The sequence below is a fragment of the Mustelus asterias genome, chromosome 19, assembly GCF_964213995.1.
Source record: "Mustelus asterias chromosome 19, sMusAst1.hap1.1, whole genome shotgun sequence".
Classification (NCBI taxonomy): Eukaryota; Metazoa; Chordata; class Chondrichthyes; order Carcharhiniformes; family Triakidae; genus Mustelus; species Mustelus asterias.
The window spans coordinates 76,577,480-76,597,121 of record NC_135819.1 but is presented as its reverse complement, the minus strand read 5'-3'; the positions used below and the strand labels follow the sequence as shown (position 1 = coordinate 76,597,121).

Sequence of the window (19,642 nt, the reverse complement as noted above, 5' to 3'; positions counted from 1 at the left end):
GACACCTATGTCAGACTCCTATTTATTGACTACAACTCAGCCTTCAACACCATTATTCCCACGAAACTCATCTCCAAACTCTGTTGATTGGGCTTCGACACCTCCCTCTGCGATTGGATCCTGAACTTCCTAACTCTCAATCACAATCAGTAAGGATAGGCAACAGCACCACCTCCACGATCATCCTCAACACTGGTGCCCCACAAGGCTGTGTTCTCAGCTCCCTACTATACTCCTTATACACCTATGATTGTGTGGCCAAATTCCCCTCCAATTCAATTTTCAAGTTTGCTGACGACACCACCGTAGTGGGTCGGATCTCAAACAATGCTGAGACAGAGTACAGGAATGAGATAGAGAATCTGATGAAATGGTGCGGCAACAATAATCTCTCGCTCAGTGTCAACAAAACGAAGGAGATTGTCATCGACTTCAGGATGCGTAATGGAGAACATGCCCCTGTCTACATCTGTGGGGGCGAAGTAGAAAGGGTCGAGAGCTTCAAGTTTTTCGGTGTCCAGATCACCAACAACCTGTCCTGGTCCCCCCCATGCCAACACTATAGTTAAGAAAGCGCACCAATGCCTCTACTTTTTCAGAAGACTAAGGAAATTTGGCATGTCAGTTACGACTCTCACCAAATTTTACAGATGCACCATAGAAATCATTCTTTCTGGTTGTACCACAGCTTGGTATGGCTCCTGCTCTGCCCAGACTGCAAGGAACTACAAAAGGTCGTGAATGTAGCCCAATCCATCACGCAAACCAGCCTCCCATCCATTGACTCTGTCTACGCTTCCTGCTGCCTCGGCAAAGTAGCCAGCATAATTAAGGATCCTGGACATTCTTTCTTCCAGCTTCTTCCGTCGGGAAAAAGATACAAAAGTCTGAGTTCACATACCAACTGACTCCAGAACAGCTTCTTCTCTGCTGCTGTCAGACTTTTGAATGGACTTACCTTGCATTAAGTTGATCTTTCTCTGCACCCTAGCTATTACTGTAACACTACATTCTGCACTCTCTCCTTTCCTTCTCTATGAACGTTATAGTTTGTCTCTATAGCGCGCAAGAAACAATACTTTTCACTATGCTAATACATGTGACAATAATAAATCAAATCAAATCAAGATCAAATCCAAATAAACAGGACAAATGCAACCCGGCCAATTACTGTCCCATCAGCCTACTATGGATCATCAGCAAAATGATGGAAGGAGTCATCAACAATGCCACCAATTGCCATTTACTCAGCAATCACCTGCTCATGGATGCTCAGTTTGGGTTCCACCAAGGTCACGAGCTCCTGACCTCATTGCAAACTTGATTCAAACATGGACAAAAGAACTGAACTTCAGAGATGAGGTGAGAGTAACTGCCTTTGATATCAAGTCAGCATTGACTGAGTATGGTGGCATCAAGGAGCCCTAGCAAAACTGGAGTCAATGGGAATCGGGGGAATTCTCCACTTGTCGGAGTCATACCTGGCACAAAGGAAGATGGTTATGGTGGTTGGAGGTCAATCATTTCTGCTGCAGGATATCACTGTGGAAGTTCCTCAGGGTAGTGTCCTAGGCCCAACCATCTTCAGCTGCTTCACCAAAGACCTTCCTTCCATCATAAGGTCAGAAATGGGGATGTTCACAGATGACAGCACAATGTTAGCACCATTCGCGATGACTCATATACTGAAGCGGTTCACATACAGCAAGTCCTAACAATATCCAGACTTGGCTGAAAGTGGTAAGTAACATTCATGCCACACAAATATCAGGCAGTGACCGTCTCAAACAAGACCGGATCCAAATATTGTCCCTTGACATTCAATGGCATTACCATTGCTGAAACCCCTTCTATCAACATCCTGGGGGTCACCATTGACCAGAAACTGAACTGGACTAGTCACATAAATACTGTGGACACCAGAGCAGGTCAAAGGCTAGTAACAATCTTGACTCCTCAATCAATGCCTAGAGTTTTTTGAAGGCGTAACCATGAAGGCAGATAAGGGCAGTGCAGTGTAGACATTGCCTACATGGACTTTATCAAGGCCTTTGATAAGATGCCACATGGTAGGTTGTTGTATAAGGTTAAATCTCACGGGATCCAGGGTGAGGTAGCCAATTGGATACAAAGTTTGCTTGATGACACAAGACAGAGGGTGGCTGTAGAGGGTTGTTTTTCGAACTGGAGGCCTGTGACCAGCAGTGTGCCTCAGAGATCGGTGTTGGGTCCACTGTTACTTGTTATTTATATTAATGATTTGGATGAGAATTTATTGGGCATGATTAGTAAGTTTGCAGATGACACCAAGATTGGCGGCATAGTGGAGAAGGTTATCTAGGATTGCAATGGGATCTTGATAAATGTGAGGTGATGCATTTTGGTAGATCGAATCGGGACAGGACCTACTCAGTTAATGGTAGGGCACTGGGGAGAGTTACAGAACAAAGAGATCTAGGAGTACAGGTTCATGGTTCCTTAAAAGTGGAGTCACAGGTGGACAGGGTGCTGAAGAAGGCATTCGGCATGCTTGGTCAGAACATTGAACACAGGAGTTGGGATGTCTTGTGGAAGTTATACAAGACATTGCTAAGGCTACACTTGGAACACTGTGTACAGTTCTGGTCACCCTACTATAGAAAGGACATTATTAAACTAGAAAGAGTGCAGAAAAGATTTATTAGAATGCTATCAGGACTTGGTGGTTTGAGTTATGAGGAGAGGCTGGATAAACTTGGACTTTTTTCCCTGGAGCCTAGAAGGCTTAGGTGTGATCTTATAGAGGTCTATAAAATAATGAGGGGCATAGATAAGGTAGATAGTCAACATTTTTTCCCAAAGATAGGGGAGTCTAAAACTAGAGGGCATAGGTTTAAGGGGAGAGATACAAAAGGGTCCAATGGGGCAATTTTTTCACACAGGGTGGTGAGTGTTTGGAACGAGCTGCCAGAGGCAGTAGTAGAGGCGGGTGCAATTTGGACAGTTACTTTGGTAAGATGGGTATAGAGGGATATGGGCCAAATGCATGCAATTGGGACTAGCTTAGTGGTAAAAACTGGGTAGCATAGACAAATTAGGCTGAAGGGCCTATTTCCATGCTGTAAACCTCTGACTCTAAGTCAGTTCACTGAAGAGCAACTAAGGATGGACAATAAATGCTGGCCTGGTCAATGAAGCTCGCATTACCTAAATGAATTTTTGAAAAGTGTGGATGACATAATTAGAGAATTTCTTTGGGAAATGAAAGGATGGAAGTATTGTTTGGTTTGAGATTCTTTTATGTTTGTAAATTGCATGTTTTCCCTCAAAGGAAGTGTAAGGGGAAGTACTTTGTGTAAATACTATTTTTCCCATCTAGTTTGCAAAGATGGATAGGGAGAATCTTATTAATACCTCCAACCTTGCAGGATTCCAGCCATTTTAGTTCAAACCTATTCAGTTGTTGTCAGCTTTGTCTTCATGGAGTTCAGCACTGATCAATATCTTGTTTAGTACTGGACGTCGATCTGGAGGCAATAAAGGCCAGAAAATTGGGTGCTAATTATGTTCTCCTGTTTACTCAGCCGTTCTCTGATGCCTTCTGATGGTAAGAATGACTGGAAAAAAAATGTCAATCACTGATCTAACTAGGGGGGAGTTCCAAAGGGCCTATTATTGAGTGGTGCTCCAGCAAATTTGAGGCCTGAAATGGCAGGTCTCTGAAGGAGGCTGAAATTAATAATAAAAAAAAGTTCTTTCTGGATATTAGATCCTTCATTTCTAACTAAAGAGGACAGCTACATCTGTTTTTTAATAGTTGATGTTGGAATATATTTTTGATCTCCATCGGTTAGGTAAATTTTCTTAGTGGCGTTCAATCATCACATGAAATCAGAGTAATCTCTGGCATTTGGAGGAAAGTCAGGTTGTGAGAAGTCCAGGTGGGTAACTCTCCCACGTAGCTTGGCTCTGGATGTGTTGTAATTGAGGAAGACAGTAAAATGACATTCAACATTTTTCAGTAGTACAAAATTGGTTAAGTTTTTATGTCCTTACAGTTTCAGCATCAAGTCAAGCTACCAAAGATATGCATAGGTTGGTACTGGGTTTTAAGAGTTACTAAACACTGCAGAGTACTAACTTTGCCTATACCAAGATATTAATTTGCTTTGAGGGATATTGAACTACTGTCTGCATTCTGGGCAGTATCCTCTTTCCAGCTCAAGTTTCAGAAAAGATTTGATAAACATCTGGTCGCTTTGATTCGAAACCAGGGTTTCCAGTCAGAACCCACGGACTCCGAGATCAAACATCTTGAAAGACTCTGGAACTGCAATGGTGATGATAATATACAAATTGCAAATGTCACCAATCTTGACAATATCAAACATCTCCTTCATGAAAGTAATAGTGGCTCTTTCCATAGGCTCTGTGGTAGATATTTCCAGGCTTGAAGGAAACCATTTGAGGCAGTATTAATGAGATTGGCTGTGGATATCAGTGTTATTTGACATCAGGTCTATAATTGCAATCAATTCAGAGTCTTTACTTCAGAGTGGTAACCCTGCTGCAACATTGAGAATTCTCATGCTTTGCTATTTTTATCTTAAACAGCAAGACCCAAGGCAGCCTCAAAACCCTTGTTTATGGCGAAGAACAAGGAAAATTAAATGACAATTGATTTTTTTAAATTCATTCATAGGATTTGGGCGTGGCTGATGAGGCCAGCTATTATTGTCCATCCCTAATTGCCCTTGAGAAGGTGGTGGTGAGCCACCTTCTTGAACTGCTGTGGTGTCAGTGAATCCACAGTGCTCTTAGGAAGTCCGTTCCAAGGTTTTGTCCCAGTAACAGTGAAGGAATGGCGATATAGTTTCAAGTCAGGATAGTGTGTGGCATGGAGGGGAACTTGCAGGTGGTGGTGCTGACATACCATGCTGCCTTTTTTCTAGGTGGCTTGTAAGGTGCTGTCGAAGGAGGCTTGGTAAGTTGTTGCAGTGCATCTTACAGATGGATGCCCACCCTTACCACATGTGCTGGTGGTGGTGGAAGCAGTGAATGTTTAAGGTGGTTGATGGGGTGTCAATTAAGCAGTTGCTTTGTCCTGGATGATCATCGTAACCACGGGGCTCCATGTGCATCATAAATAAACATGTTATCCTGAATACTTTCAAGCTGTAGTTCTTTGTAATATATTAGAATGACCAGAGTCTTGAAGAACAGAGCTTTGTTCTATTCCTTCTGTATCAATGAAATATTGAATACTTCTGCAGTTTAAAAATAACAGTAAACATTTTGATCATGTACTAAATTTAGTTGATTCATATGCAAGAATCCAGAGGGGACATTTATTAGGAGCTTTGTTATCACGGGATAAATGACCACTTGGTATGACGTTCTTGTTCTTTAAAAACAACTTTCCAGCAATTTTTCAGCAATTTACCATGGGCAATGCCATGTTGTACTGTGCATAGGAAGGACAAGTATATCACTAAAATTGAAGAAGTCATGTCAGGAGTGTGATCAAATGCTCTCTACTTGCCTGGATGAGTGCAGTTCCAATAATATTCAAGAAGCTTAACACCATCCAAGACAAAGCAGCCTGCTTGATTGGCACCCCAGCTGCCCTCCACCACCAATGCACAGTAGCAGTAATGTGTGCCATCTGCATCAATTCGCCAAGGCTCCAGCGATAGCAACTTCCAAACTTGCACCTTATACCATGTAGAAGGACAAGGGCAGCAGATGCATGGAAATCCCACCACCTGCAAGCCCCATTCCAAATCGCACCATCGTGACTTAGAACTATATCAGTGCACTGGGTAAAAATCCTGGAGCTCCCTTCTTCTCAGCACTGTGGGTGCAGCTACACCACTTGGGCTGCAGCAGTTCAAAAAGGCAGCTCATCATCATCTCAAAGCAATTAGGGGTGAACAATAAATGTCGGCCTTGCCAGCGATGCTCACACCAAGGAGAGGGGCCATGTTTTTGAGGAAGAGAAGGTGTTACAGGCTAATAGGCTGGAGGAAATAGATGTTCGGAGGGAGGATGTCCTGGCAGTTTTGAATAAACTGAAGGTCGATAAGTCCCCTGGGCCTGATGAAATATATCCTAGGATTCTTTGGGAGGCAAGGGATGAGATTGCAGAGCCTTTGGCTTTGATCTTTGGGTCCTCGCTGTCCACAGGGATGGTGCCAGAGGACTGGAGAATGGCGAATGTTGTTCCTCTGTTTAAGAAAGGGAATAGAAATGACCCTGGTAATTATAGACCGGTTAGTCTTACTTCGGTGGTTGGTAAATTGATGGAAAAGGTCCTTAGGGATGGGATTTACGACCATTTAGAAAGATGCGGATTAATCCGGGATAGTCAGCACGGATTCGTGAAGGGCAAGTCGTGCCTCACAAATTTGATTGAATTTTTTGAGGAGGTAACTAAACGTGTTGATGAAGGTAGGGCAGTTGATGTCATATACATGGATTTTAGTAAGGCGTTTGATAAGGTCCCCCATGGTCGGCTTATGATGAAAGTGAGAAGGTGTGGGATAGAGGGAAAGTTGGCCAATTGGATAGGTAACTGGCTGTCTGATCGAAGACAGAGGGTAGTGGTGGATGGAAAATTTTCGGATTGGAGGCAGGTTGCTAGCGGAGTGCCACAGGGATCAGTGCTTGGTCCTCTGCTCTTTGTGATTTTTATTAATGACTTAGAGGAGGGGGCTGAAGGGTGGATCAGTAAATTTGCTGATGACACCAAGATTGGTGGAGTAGTGGATGAGGTGGAGGGCTGTTGTAGGCTGCAAAGAGACATAGATAGGATGCAAAGCTGGGCTGAAAAATGGCAAATGGAGTTTAACCCTGATAAATGTGAGTTGATTCATTTTGATAGGACTAATTTAAATGTGGATTACAGGGTCAAAGGTAGGGTTCTGAAGACTGTGGAGGAACAGAGAGATCTTGGGGTCCATATCCACAGATCTCTAAAGGTTGCCACTCAAGTGGATAGAGCTGTGAAGAAGGCCTATAGTGTGTTAGCTTTTATTAACAGGGGGTTGGAGTTTAAGAGCCATGGGGTTATGCTGCAACTGTACAGGACCTTGGTGAGACCACATTTGGAATATTGTGGGCAGTTCTGGTCACCTCACTATAAGAAGGATGTGGAAGCGCTGGAAAGAGTGCAGAGGAGATTTACCAGGATGCTGCCTGGTTTGGAGGGTAGGTCTTATGAGGAAAGGTTGAGGAAGCTAGGGCTGTTCTCTCTGGAGCGGAGGAGGCTGAGGGGAGACTTAATAGAGGTTTATAAAATGATGAAGGGGATAGATAGAGTGAACGTTCAAAGACTATTTCCTCGGGTGGATGGAGCTATTACAAGGGGGCATAACTATAGTGTTCGTGGTGGGAGATATAGGAAGGATATCAGAGGTAGGTTCTTTACGCAGAGAGTGGTTGGGGTGTGAAATGGACTGCCTGCAGTGATAGTGGAGTCAGACACTTTAGGAACATTTAAGCGGTTATTGGATAGGCGCATGGAGCACACCAGGATGATAGGGAGTGGGATAGCTTGATCTTGGTTTCAGATAAAGCTCGGCACAACATCGTGGGCCGAAGAGCCTGTTCTGTGCTGTACTGTTCTATGTTCTATCCCTAGAACAAATTTTTAAAAACTATAAAGTGTATCATTGCAGTTCTGTTTGGAACATTTAGAGGTATAGAGTGTTCTACCTGTAAATTTGAAGGATTTTTCAACTTAATGTGATAATGGTGTCTGAATTAAATTAGAATGGTCAAGCTGCGCTCTACTGAAATGCATCTTTCTTTGTGTGGCTGCAACATTTAGGTTTCAGTCAGTGTGGATCTACCAGCAGCAAGTGTATGGCAAACTCTTTGTCTGAACAGCGCGCAAGAAACAATACTTCTCACTGTATACTAAAACATGTGATAATAAATCAAATCAGACCAACTTTCTTTGCAAAAAAACAGCGTATTTATTGCACAAATAAACTTGGATGCTGTGAAGTTAGGTGAACAGGCAAAGTCTTGTCTGAAACTCTCAGGCGCTCTTAATGTGAAAAAGAACTGCAGCATCCTCTAATGCATCGGACTAATGTCATTTCTAAATAACCGTTGAAAAGAAAAATAGGTTTTGCGTTTTAAGGAAAAGGATATGTGATTAATCTCTTTAATGACTTGTCTTTCATACTTGACCTGTGTATCTACAGGGCTTCCGGGACGCAAACTTTGCAAAAGGATAAGGTAGACTTTTAATTTTGTTCCATATTCTGGATTATTGTGGCCAGTTTAGTATAAACTGATTGAAACACTTTTTTCAAATTCCATTTTTGATAATGCTGTAAAATTGTAACATTCCTTGAGGATGAGCAGCATTTCTAATATTTGTTTACTAAAACATACTAGTTTGTTGATGAGTTGATTGTTAATGAGAGGGTGTCTGAGGTTTCATTTTGTTTTTGTTTTTGGTTTGAACATTGCAGGTCAAAAGAATATCTGAATACAAATCGTAAGACTTAAACACTGTGGAATAATGTCATTGCAGCAGTCTTTTGCTATTTGTTTATCTGAAACAAACCTTACTTTATCAGGGATACAAAAATAATAAAGAATTATAGATGTGTGACAAGGATCCTGAAAGTGATTTGTTGAGGTTTTCGGGTGGCGCATACTGTAAAAGCAAAGGTTGAGTGGTTTAGATACAGCACAGCCTTGAAATTGAGGTTTAAAGCAACTCACTGGTATCGGTTACGATTCAATTCTAAATTAATTTTTTTATGTAGGTGTTTTAACGTGTTTTTAGTCAATTTGACTCCAGAGAGGGCGTGCTGATTTGTACTTTATATCCATGATATGTGATAATATTCACACAAGATGTTTAATCAACAATCTGCGATTGATTACTGAGAAATTCAATTTCCACAATATGGAGTATTATATCTATAACTAGGGTATATCATGATGGACCACCTGTCTCTCTGACTGTGTCATCAGTATTGTCGATTGAGCAGCTAGGACATGTAGTTAATAATGCAACTAAAGATGATGTAGTTCTGAAACCTTAGTGTCCAAAGACCATGCAAGAGAATTGAAGCATAATAATGTTCAATAATGTTTGCCACTATACTGCTGTGACAAATAAATATGTTGGAGACTCGAATTACTGTATTAATGAAAAGGTACAGTGCAGCTTTTCGTCTATCACCAGAGGGGCTAGAAGATAGGATTTAATCGCAGCATAAAATGTGGGTGGGAGATTACATTGCAGTGCAGCCAGGAGTTCATTTAGTAATGTATAAAAGTAACAGTAATAGCACTGAATGCAAAGGCTAGTCTGCTGAATACAAACAAAGTATTGAGAGTGCTGTTATGCCTCATAGAGCTGGCGCTGGTAGTAATGCACTGATAAATGTGCTGATAAACCAACGAGAAAGAGACGCTGCCACAAAGCCTGTCATGGTCTAAGGAAGTGTCCAGTTAGAGTAAATTTCATTTGCGTGGTCAAATACAATGAAATTAAGCATAATTTGCTGAAGTGAAATGGCAGTGAGAAGACTTGAAAATGCTCCTGGGAGCGGCGAGCGATCAATTTGCAGTGCATTCACTGGAGGAGCTGAAGTAAGCACAATCAGTAGATGGAGGCATGTCTGCTTCAGGGACCTTGCATTTCAAAAGACTGGTGTTACAGCGCCAGTAATGGCAGATCAAGAATTATGCTGTGCTTTACAGTATAAAAGAGACAATTGGTTTCCATTTGCAGAGATTGTGTAACAAAGCCAAAGGAAGCTACCATGATTACGTAAATACTTTGGAAAAGACTACTTTATCTAAGTATATGTTTGTTTTTAACTGTGTTCAGTTAAAATAATAAACATCACACCAGTAGCAAGATTATTCCCACGTACCTTTCCTATGATTTAAATTAAGTGAAATAGTTTGCACATTATTACTACAATATTTATCGTAGAGTGACCATTCAGCTATTAGCCTAAATGAGTATCTGAATATTAACAGTTTATTTTGCGACTGCATGTTGCAGGAAAAATAGTACAGTATATTACAATATTTCTCAAAGGCTTGCCATCATATTAAGTTACTCACAAGATCCATTATACCGTTATGCTGTGTACCATAAAACTGTTAATGCCCATTTTTCAATCACAGGGTAGTCTTTTCAAATTGAAATGACTTTGAGCGAAGCTCCAAGTCAAATGGGTCACTACGCAGTGAAAAAAAACACTAAAAAAAAATGAAATACCACGATCTTCGCCAACAGCTGAATATTATCTGAACCCCTCAATGGAATTATAGGCTTGTAATTCACTTATAACTTTAATTTGATTTATTATTGTCACATGTATTAACATACAGTGAAAAGTATTGTTTCTTGCGCGCTATACAGACAAAGCATACCATTCATAGAGAAGGAAACGAGAGAGTTGCAGGATGCAGTCCATTATCCTTTACAACAAAATTCAGTTGATAAACTATGGATAATTGGAAAAACTTTGGGCAGGATTTTCTGCGCAATCCACCACATAGTTCACGGAAGTGGCCTTCCATTGGCCAGTGGTGGGATCCGCCATTGTCAAGGGGGTTTCCCATTGAATGCACCCCTCGGTGCCATGATACCTGTGGCGGGGGGTGTGCCATCGGCGGGACCTGAATATCACGTCAGCAAGTTCCAGCCATTAATTCTGGAATTTTAACTAAAAGCAGAAAATGCGGGAAATGAAAAGTGAATTGATCACCATCTGAAAGAACAGTCAACTGTGACCCATAAAAACTGAGTGTCACATCCGCAATGTTAACCGTCCCTTTCTGTTTCAGATGGTAATCAACCTGTTAAACATTTGATGTTTTCAAGTACTTTTTGCTTTGTGTGATGAAATAGCTGTATTTTTCATTATAAAGACATAAACGTTTAGTCCCATGTTAAACTGGGTCATAAATTCCCATCCTACTTGTCTCAGATACATACATGACTGCTTGCTTTGCATTTGTGCTGAGATCAAACTCAATTTTAGGAAAATACACTGCTTCTTTTCCTCAGCATTCTACCTTGTTGCAACATAACGGATCAGCCATTTCTGTAGCTGTGTGAATAATATCTGCAACCAGTATGAATTCATATGGTTAAGCTAAGGATTGAAGGATCACCTATGATCTAGGTTACAGCTTGAAGAAAGGTGTAAGTTGGGGCCAAAACAGTAGTACTAAGAAGGCTCTCTTTGATGAGATGCTGGTAACTGGATGAGGACTTCAAGGGGGATTGCTGCCACATGGTTTGATACACCATAGATGTTGGCATATGAGTCGACATTTGAAACCATGGATAATCCCTTCGAAAACAAGCGTCAACTTATGCGCCAAATCTAAAAGTGAATTGTCAGTGTGGGTGGGCGCCATTTTGAAGTGTTATCGACATCGAACTAAGAGTGGGTATGTCTTAAACTCCCACGCATCTTCGCAATGCATCCTGGGTCGTCTGCTTGATCCTGTGCGCCCAGTTGTAAGGCACCGGTAACTAACTAATGTATTTGTGCATGAAAAATTGAGGCTAACTGCTAATTTGAGCATGGTATAGCATGACTGAGTTTATGCAAAAACATTAATGGGCTAGAACCTCCGTGGAGTGGGAAACCCCTCAGATTGCCATTCCGCTGCATTATACTCATCCAGGTCAGGAGATGCCCATTTCTCACCCAATCTTCTGCCCCAGGGCTGGTGAGAAATGTGCAGCACTGCAAGTTTAGACTTCCTGTCCAGGGCAGCAGCCTTGGAGAAAGTGAAGCTACGCCCTCTTACTTGCAACACCAGGTCTCAGCCACTTTGAGAAGCTCGGGAAAGGTTAAGTATTAAGGTATGGATGAGGAGTTAAAGTGCTCAGGGAACAGGCGGGGGTGTTGGATGATCAGAGGGGGTGTTGGGCGGTGGAGGGGTGGTTGGTGGTCTAGGGGTGTGGGGAGATGGTTGGGATGGATGGGTAGGTGGGGCACGAGAGTTATTTGGCGGATTCAGTGGAGAGGGTGGGGTAAGTCGCTAGTATAGTTAGAAGTGGTTTTAAACCTTCTAACTTTTCCTGGGTAACTAACTATTCTACTAAGAGAGTCGGACCATCCATAGTTTCCAACTTAAATCAGAGTATTGGATGGTTTCCAGTGCAGGGTAAAGGCCCATTGGAAGTTTAAATTTCCCAGACAAGTTCCATGCAGTCCTTGCTGGAAAGAATGCTAAAGCAATGCTGCTTAGTTGAATTACTTACCTGTGTCTTTGTTTACGCATTTTGATGAGGTACTGGAGAGTACCCAATTCCAATCAAACCATTTTCCAGCATGGAAAATATGGGGCAAAAATGAGTAAACATTTTATTTTAAGGCTTAGGTGCAAGTTTTTAACTAGTTCCAATGCTAAACACCAACCATAATTCTGCGGTAAATAAATTATATGAAATAAGATATTCAAATATTTTCCCACCCATCTAAATTAGGACATAAAATGAATCCTTTGCGTAATGCTTTGTTAAGTAGTTTGCTCTCCCATATGACTGCAATAGACAATCTGTTTTTGGTAAATGAACCAGAGGAAAGTGCTTCAACTTTCTTTCACATAATGATAATTGATCAAAGCACCAATTTTTCAGGTTACTAAGTTGTAAATCTGTTTCTCTGTGCTGGAAAAAAGGGTCAATACTAAAATAAAACTTCAGACAAAATACCTGACCAAAATGAAAAGGACTAAACCCATTGAGTGATGCTGCGATGGTTATTAATGACTTTGTCTTTCATTCTTTTATGCAATCTTGAAAAGATATTTGTTCAGATGTTCTGTTCCTATATCTTGTTTTGTCTCTAATAACACCCAGACATAATGTTCTATGTAATGAAAGGAACAATATTTTGCATAACTCCAACTTTTGAAAGGTGATTCCTTCATAGAACTCCAAGAGCACCCGAATTCCCTCTTGCGTGGGCAAGTGAATTAAACAAGTGTGGCATCACTCAAAGGTCACAAAGAACTGCCAACACCTGGTGTACGTGGTTCCTACAATCAGTGTTGACATGAATCATGCAATAAGTTGCTTTAAATTTCCTGGTTGCTCAGGCATGCAACACTTAACTGAGAATTTGTACAGTCCCTCGAAACCCCTTCTTTCAAGGAACCAGAATTATTACAAATGTTTTAAATTTATTTTGAGTGAACTTGGTTAACAATTTGGCGTAACATTTCTTATTCAAATCTCAATTTGTATCATGTTAATTGATTTTATGAAGAGTAACCAGGGCGTGCACATTCCCACTGCCCTTTTCTCAGGACACAGGGATAGACAATAAATGTGGAATTGCCAGCATTACCTACTTCCCAAGAACAAATGCCTGCTTTCAACATTCACTTTTAAGTGCCTGTTTTTTCTTTATACTTCCTTGAGGAATCCATTATAAACCATAATAAATTGGTTAGCATTATTTTGGTAATCATTTATTACTCTAAGGAATGTACAAGGATTTGGCAGAAAAATTCCATAGTCCCTCCCCAAATTTGAAACAAGGGCTTTATGGAGTTTTCAAAAAAGTGTACAGCCATTATTACTTTCTATTTTGTGTTTCACTGTCAAATGGAGGTCACTTTTTCCATACATTTACCCATTCGCTTCATAATCCATTTTGCAGTGTGCTGGGTGTAACTGATCTTATCTTTTAGATTCAAAGGCAGCGTTTCATTTGCAATTCTAAACAGGAGTTGCGATTTTACATTGCAGGTCACTGAGGGTGATAGTTATTTCTGTTTTTTTTCCTAAAGGGTTGTACTAGTTCTTTAGTGGCTATGGTTCACTTCATTGCCTGCGGTATTCAATAAAGGAAGGATTTTTCATTCAACAGGGTGGTCAGCACAGTAGCTGCTCACAGCTAAATATTAATCACTGAAGAATTGTCCATTGCATGCTCAAAAACTATTGAGTTTCACCTGTGTATTTTATGTGTGATTAGACTTTGCTGCCATCAGGATAACACAAGCTGAGATGTGGCATTTCAGCTTTGTATCCCAGTCAAAATAGATTGAGTCAGGCAACATCTTAAACAATTGTTTTCTGAGACCAATTTTAAGTATAATTGAGCAATGGTGAACTATCTATATTAAATGTTTTGCCATGTCAGTGCTTGCACTGACATGAGGTAAAGCATTGAAACAAGTGGGTAATAAAACCCTTCGTACACGCGTGCAATTGAAGTTCATATTTGCTGGTAGATTCTGTGTTTTCTTTTTACTTTCTTAATTAAAACTAATATTGAGTTTAAATGGACGTCACTGTCCAAACTAACGGTTGTATCAGCAGCGGAAAGAACATTTAAGCAAGGCACTTGAAGGACATAATGAAAATTCGCAAAGCAGTATTCTGAGTGAGTATGCCAAAGGTTTTACCATCACTGCATTATTGTTTCTACTCTAAGTGAACATTTTAATGTATACTAGTTTATTTGCTGCTGCTCTCTATTATTTCTTCAGTCATTTAGAGGTGTGGGCACTTCATAGCATTCCTGATGTAGCTGATGTTGATGGATAAGTTCACATTTTGATTTCTTTCATACTAAATTTTGAGAAAAGTGTGAGATTATGATTATGGTTTAAATTTTGAAAAGCTAGCCCAGTGGTTAAACATCCATAACCTGTCAAACTGGATTCCCCAAGTTGAGACTTAGTATGCAAGTATCCATTTTTATCCTGTGTTTTATACTGAAACATCTGGTTGTTCGATATAAAGCTTTAAAGATTTAAAAATATTAAAGGCGAATACTACACTAGAACACGGTGACTTACCAATGGCTATGTAATCTGTGAAGGTGGAATGATTTGCAGGCCTGATTCTTGGCTTCATTATGTAAAGTTGATTTCAATTAGGTATCTTGCTTATGCCACACCTTCAGTGATTTTCACAAATCTTTCTAAAATCTGAGGCAATATAATAGATATAAAATTATCAATAATGAACACTTGTTCACATTACACCCTACTGTCACTGTTATAATTCCACTAGGTTAACAGCTCAGCAAAAAGAGTGGACAACAAAATGCCATACTGAAACATCAAATTCATGTAACCAACAATAGTTTCTAGGCCAGTCTATTGCCTGGCTGCTTTGCATAATGCAAGCCACTATGTATTCCATGATGAGAGCTTCTACACAGATGGTGCCACATGACAGTCCAAAGATGTGCAGGTTAGGTGAATTGACCATGCTAAATTACCCCTTAGATGTGTAGGTTAGGGGATTAGTGGGGTTAATGTGTGGGGTTACAGGGATAGGGTGGGGAGTGGTCCTGGGTAAGATGCTCTGCCGGAGGGGTGGTGCAGACTTGATGGGCTGAATGTCTCCTTCTGCACTGTAGGGATTCTGTGCTGACATTTCATGGGTTCAGCATAGAAATGGCCCCTCTGGTGTTTACAATGCACACTGGCTGGTACCAAATGGTCAAAATGTTCCCATTATGTTTGGTTATATTCAGCAATTGATTAAATAATTGTCACTGGTATAAATTGTTGGCATGAGAGAAGATAATTTAAAACTGATGTAAATTTTTACGTACAAATTTTCATAAGATCTGTTGAACACTTTTGGGAGTCAAAAATTTGAACATCACATTGAATATGAATTGTGGAATTCAACCCACTCTGTGCCATTGAACTGCAGCAGGTATTGTTTAAGCATACAGTGTAAAAGAACCTAAAAGCCATAACATATTGTATTGCAAAATTTCACAAACTGATTCGGTCAATTCTTTTTGCCCCGCAGGAAATGTTTTTTTTAAAGTTATTTTAGCTCGCCTGATGGCCCAGTTAGTACATTGCAGAAGTGGCACCAAATTAAAAAAAATATATTACTGTAATAGCAATCTTTAGGAAATAGATTAACTGTGGCTGGTGTAAAATAGAGCTCATAGTTTAATAGACCATTGTTACTTAGTGTGCATGTGATAAATGATCTAAGTTTTTCATTGGCCAGTCGCTTAACCATGGTGCAAATAGAAAATGGTTTCAATTTTTCATTATTTTCTTATATGTTCATTTAAGTGAAATTGAATGTAGGTACAGTGGCTCAGCAAAGTAATTGTTTGTCTTCGCTTTCATTTTTTTCTTTAATCACATCAGTCTGCATGTTTTACTTGTTTGCCAATCTCTCCATCTTATTTCTTTCAGTATTCTCCATTCTTTTTGTCCTTGCATCCCCGCGCATCTTACTCTTTCCATGTTCTGTTCCTGATATTACGTTTGCAATGAAATCTAGAGTGACTTGTTAAGTTTACAACTATAGCCTGAAGTTCACATTGTTTACAGATCTCTTACCTTCCCACAATGTGAGGTTTCTGCATTATACTTATTGCTGGAAGACTAGTTTCATAATGGGTTTCATGTTTTTTGTTAGTTTTTTTTGTTTCATGGAATTAAAAAGTGTTGGTCAATGTTTTATCCCAAAGTTTTGAGTTGTGTCCCAGTGTTTGTTCTGTCATGCTCAACAGTTGCGTTTGTGTTGAGTGTGATTAAAGTGAAGTTCCATCATGTCATATCACGAAATATATCTTTTTTTTTGTTCATATGGAATTGTATATGGGCCAGCGCACTTGAGGCTGAAATTGAACTTCTGAAGGATTTTCTTTTGAGTTGACATGGAGCAATATACAGTTACTGTTTGGAATTAATTATTAGGTTAGGGTGGCTCACCTGTTTATGTCACTGCCTGTGGACAGAAGTTGAGCCAGTCAAAATTTCCAAAGATTTTGCTTGAGGTCTCATTGCTATTGTTCCATGGTGCTGCTAGCCACAATCCTATCCAGTTAGGTGATAAGAAATAAACCTGATGGACTTTAACCTGGTGTTGTTAATCTTACCGTGGACAGAAGTCCAGAAGGCCATGATTGTTTGGCCAAAAAAATCAAGCTTGTCAAAAGATAATATATCCCTGCCATTCAGGGAAGAAATTGAGCTTATTGTCAGTGATTGCCACAGTCACTAAGGGGTTGTTGAGCCAGTCAAAATTTCCAAAGATTTTGCTTGAGGTCTCATTGCTATTGTTCCATGGTGCTGCTAGCCATAATCCTATCCAGTTAGGTGATAAGAATAACTGGTATAATTACCCGTATTTTTGAAAATAAGTTTGCCTTTGCTATTTTTGTTAATGTCCTAACACACGTGATTCTAAGATTTCTTCAAGTGTTAGAAATGTATCTCTACTACTGTGAGCAGATCTCAATGTATTAGTGAAATGTGCTGTATTGGTGAAATGTGCTTGTTTGTTTGGCAAATTATGTTTAACTTTGCTTTACTGTTATGCAAGTGGGTATGTCCAATCATGGAACCGAGTTGAGGAGTGGTGAAAGAGAGAGAGATATAGGTGTTTTAGTGCATCACTCTAAATGCTGTGAAGCTATAGTTAAAGCAAACTCAATTGTTTTCATAGACAATTGACAAAGCATGCCACGGTTCTGATGAAATATCACAGACCTGAAATGTTAACTCTGTTTCTCTCTCAGTAGAGTCTTCTGATCTGCCAAGTATTTCCAGCATTTTCTGTTTCTGATTTAGATTTACAGCATCCAGAGTGTTTTGCTTTTGAGCTTCAGTCCAATACCATGGTGTAGTCTTGGTTTCCTCACGTGGTGTGGGATGCGGAGATTTTTGTAAGACGAAGAGGCAGGCCACAAGATTTATTTTCAGTTTAAAAACCTTAGCTACCCAGATATACTTAAAAGAGCCACGGCTGCATGTTTTATAAAAGTGTAGACTGCATGCCAATTTCTTATATAAAAAATAATATTTTAAATGGATAGGTTAAGGGGAACAGACGTCAAGTTTAAAAACAATGTAATAACAGAACTAGGTTGGATGTTAAGCAGTTTTTATTTTCCCAGAAAACAGTTGACCTGGGAAAAGAAGTTACTGGCTTGTGTAGTGAACATTACTTTGCTATATTTCTTCAGGGAAGAACTGAGCATATTTTTGGCTGGGGTGAAGAGCACCTTTATCCTGTAACCGGCCAAGTGGCCTGTTTTTGTATTGTAAATTCTCTGTGGCCTGATTTCCTGAACTAGTTCTGATTAGCCAAAGGGTCAGAGAGGAATATTTCAGTTTTCCATTACCTTTCTGCCCCTTTGACTTGAGTCTCCCAGGAAATGGCAAAGCTCTGGGTGGGTGCTGAGAATTTGTATTGTGATGCATAAGGCATCGTGACGATATGGGACAGACTAGCTTCATCAATGGGTTTTCTCTGTCCGTGTTATATGTTTCTATTTCAAAGCAAATGAAGACTTTATGGATTTATGTGGGTAGCAGCTCTACTTAAATTTTACTTTGTTCAGTCTTATTTATGTGTCACAAGCGCAAGTCAAATACCCACGGGTCAGTGAGTTAGTTGCAAGTATAAAAAGTTATCAAAAGCGGTCGGATTGGACATTGTGGAAAAAACAAGTCTAAAAGCCAGAACATGTTGTTACATTTTTGTTTGAAAAAAGTTATTCTCCTATATTAATTTTGCTGTATTTTAATAAATGTAATTTGAAGTTTTCGCTTTAACTATGTGACCTGACAACATAATATTTTCTCACCTATCAAAGATAAGACATTTTTTCAACTATTTTGTGAAATAGACTTGCCTTTATTTGTGACAATGCATGTTTGTGGTATTTCTTTCTTGAGGAAATAGTAACTGGTGACAAGGTAGTAGAGGTATATGTACAGTTTTTTTACTTAGCAATGTACTGCAATGGGAAAATGCTTAATCAGTTATCAGATCTCGGGAGGAGGTAAAATTACCAGTAGTCAAACAGTTGTGCACCTCCTAATGACGAGCTGTTACATTGGCAGAGATTTGACAGTACGTTTCCCTTTCCTTTTTTGTCAGAAAAATGCAGTCTGTTGAGATGAAGGTAAAAAGGGTGGAAGGTTCATTACTATTTCAGTGGCGGAGATGATCTACAGCAATAGTGAAAGTTAACTCTTAATGGTTGTCAGAAAGCAAAGATACCGTCACTCCCTATTAATAGAAGGTTTGCAAGGTGCAGTTGCATTGCCTGTGATTTGGGGTTAGGCGTTTAGCCTGCAAGGGCAAGATGGAAGAAGTAGAAAGTGACATCTGATTGCTAATTGCTCATTCTGAGTAGCTGATGATTTTTGCTGTCCATAAATCCTAAAATTGGCTTATGGTCAGGATTACTTAATGAATAATTGTACGGAGCTTTCTCATTTTAATTCTATAAACTCTGACCTTACTTGGCAATAGTCTGAAGATGCTAATTTTGGTCGCTTTTCATTTTTTAAATAGTCAGTGCTGCAAAAGCATTCCCAAGCTTTGATTCGAATGAAAGATAGCTACAACTTGTGAGGTTCTTTTATAGACAACTTTCTCTTTTATCTTTAAATGGGATTATATAAAAAGGGTTTGTTGCGTTCCTGTGTAATACTTTATAATGTTTGTATCTGGCATTTGTAACACATGGACATGCAGTTAAAAATTAGTATTTTAGTTTTGGTGTATTTTCACTTAGTGCCTCTAATGCCTTTTTGTCGATGTAAACTTTTATACTAATGACCTCTGTTCTGTGCTGTAAAGTAAAATATTTGTGCTCAGCTGTTCTTGTGTAAATACTGGGAGAATTGTTTTACTGAATAC

The 19,642-nt window shown here is 39.8% G+C and overlaps 2 protein-coding genes across 4 annotated transcripts in view; one reads left to right on the top strand and one right to left on the bottom strand.

Annotated features, from left to right (window-relative positions):
- The window catches only part of taf3 (TAF3 RNA polymerase II, TATA box binding protein (TBP)-associated facto), a 199,504-nt gene that overhangs the window by 70,962 nt on the left and 108,900 nt on the right, over positions 1-19,642 (top strand). The window lies entirely within an intron of this gene.
- kin (Kin17 DNA and RNA binding protein) overlaps positions 1-19,642 on the bottom strand; it is a 157,839-nt gene that overhangs the window by 128,592 nt on the left and 9,605 nt on the right. For both annotated transcript variants that reach the window (XM_078235927.1, XM_078235928.1), the window contains exon 3: positions 14,800-14,931. The gene's annotated coding sequence lies outside the window, so the exon portion shown is untranslated. The remainder of the gene's footprint in view (positions 1-14,799; positions 14,932-19,642) is intronic.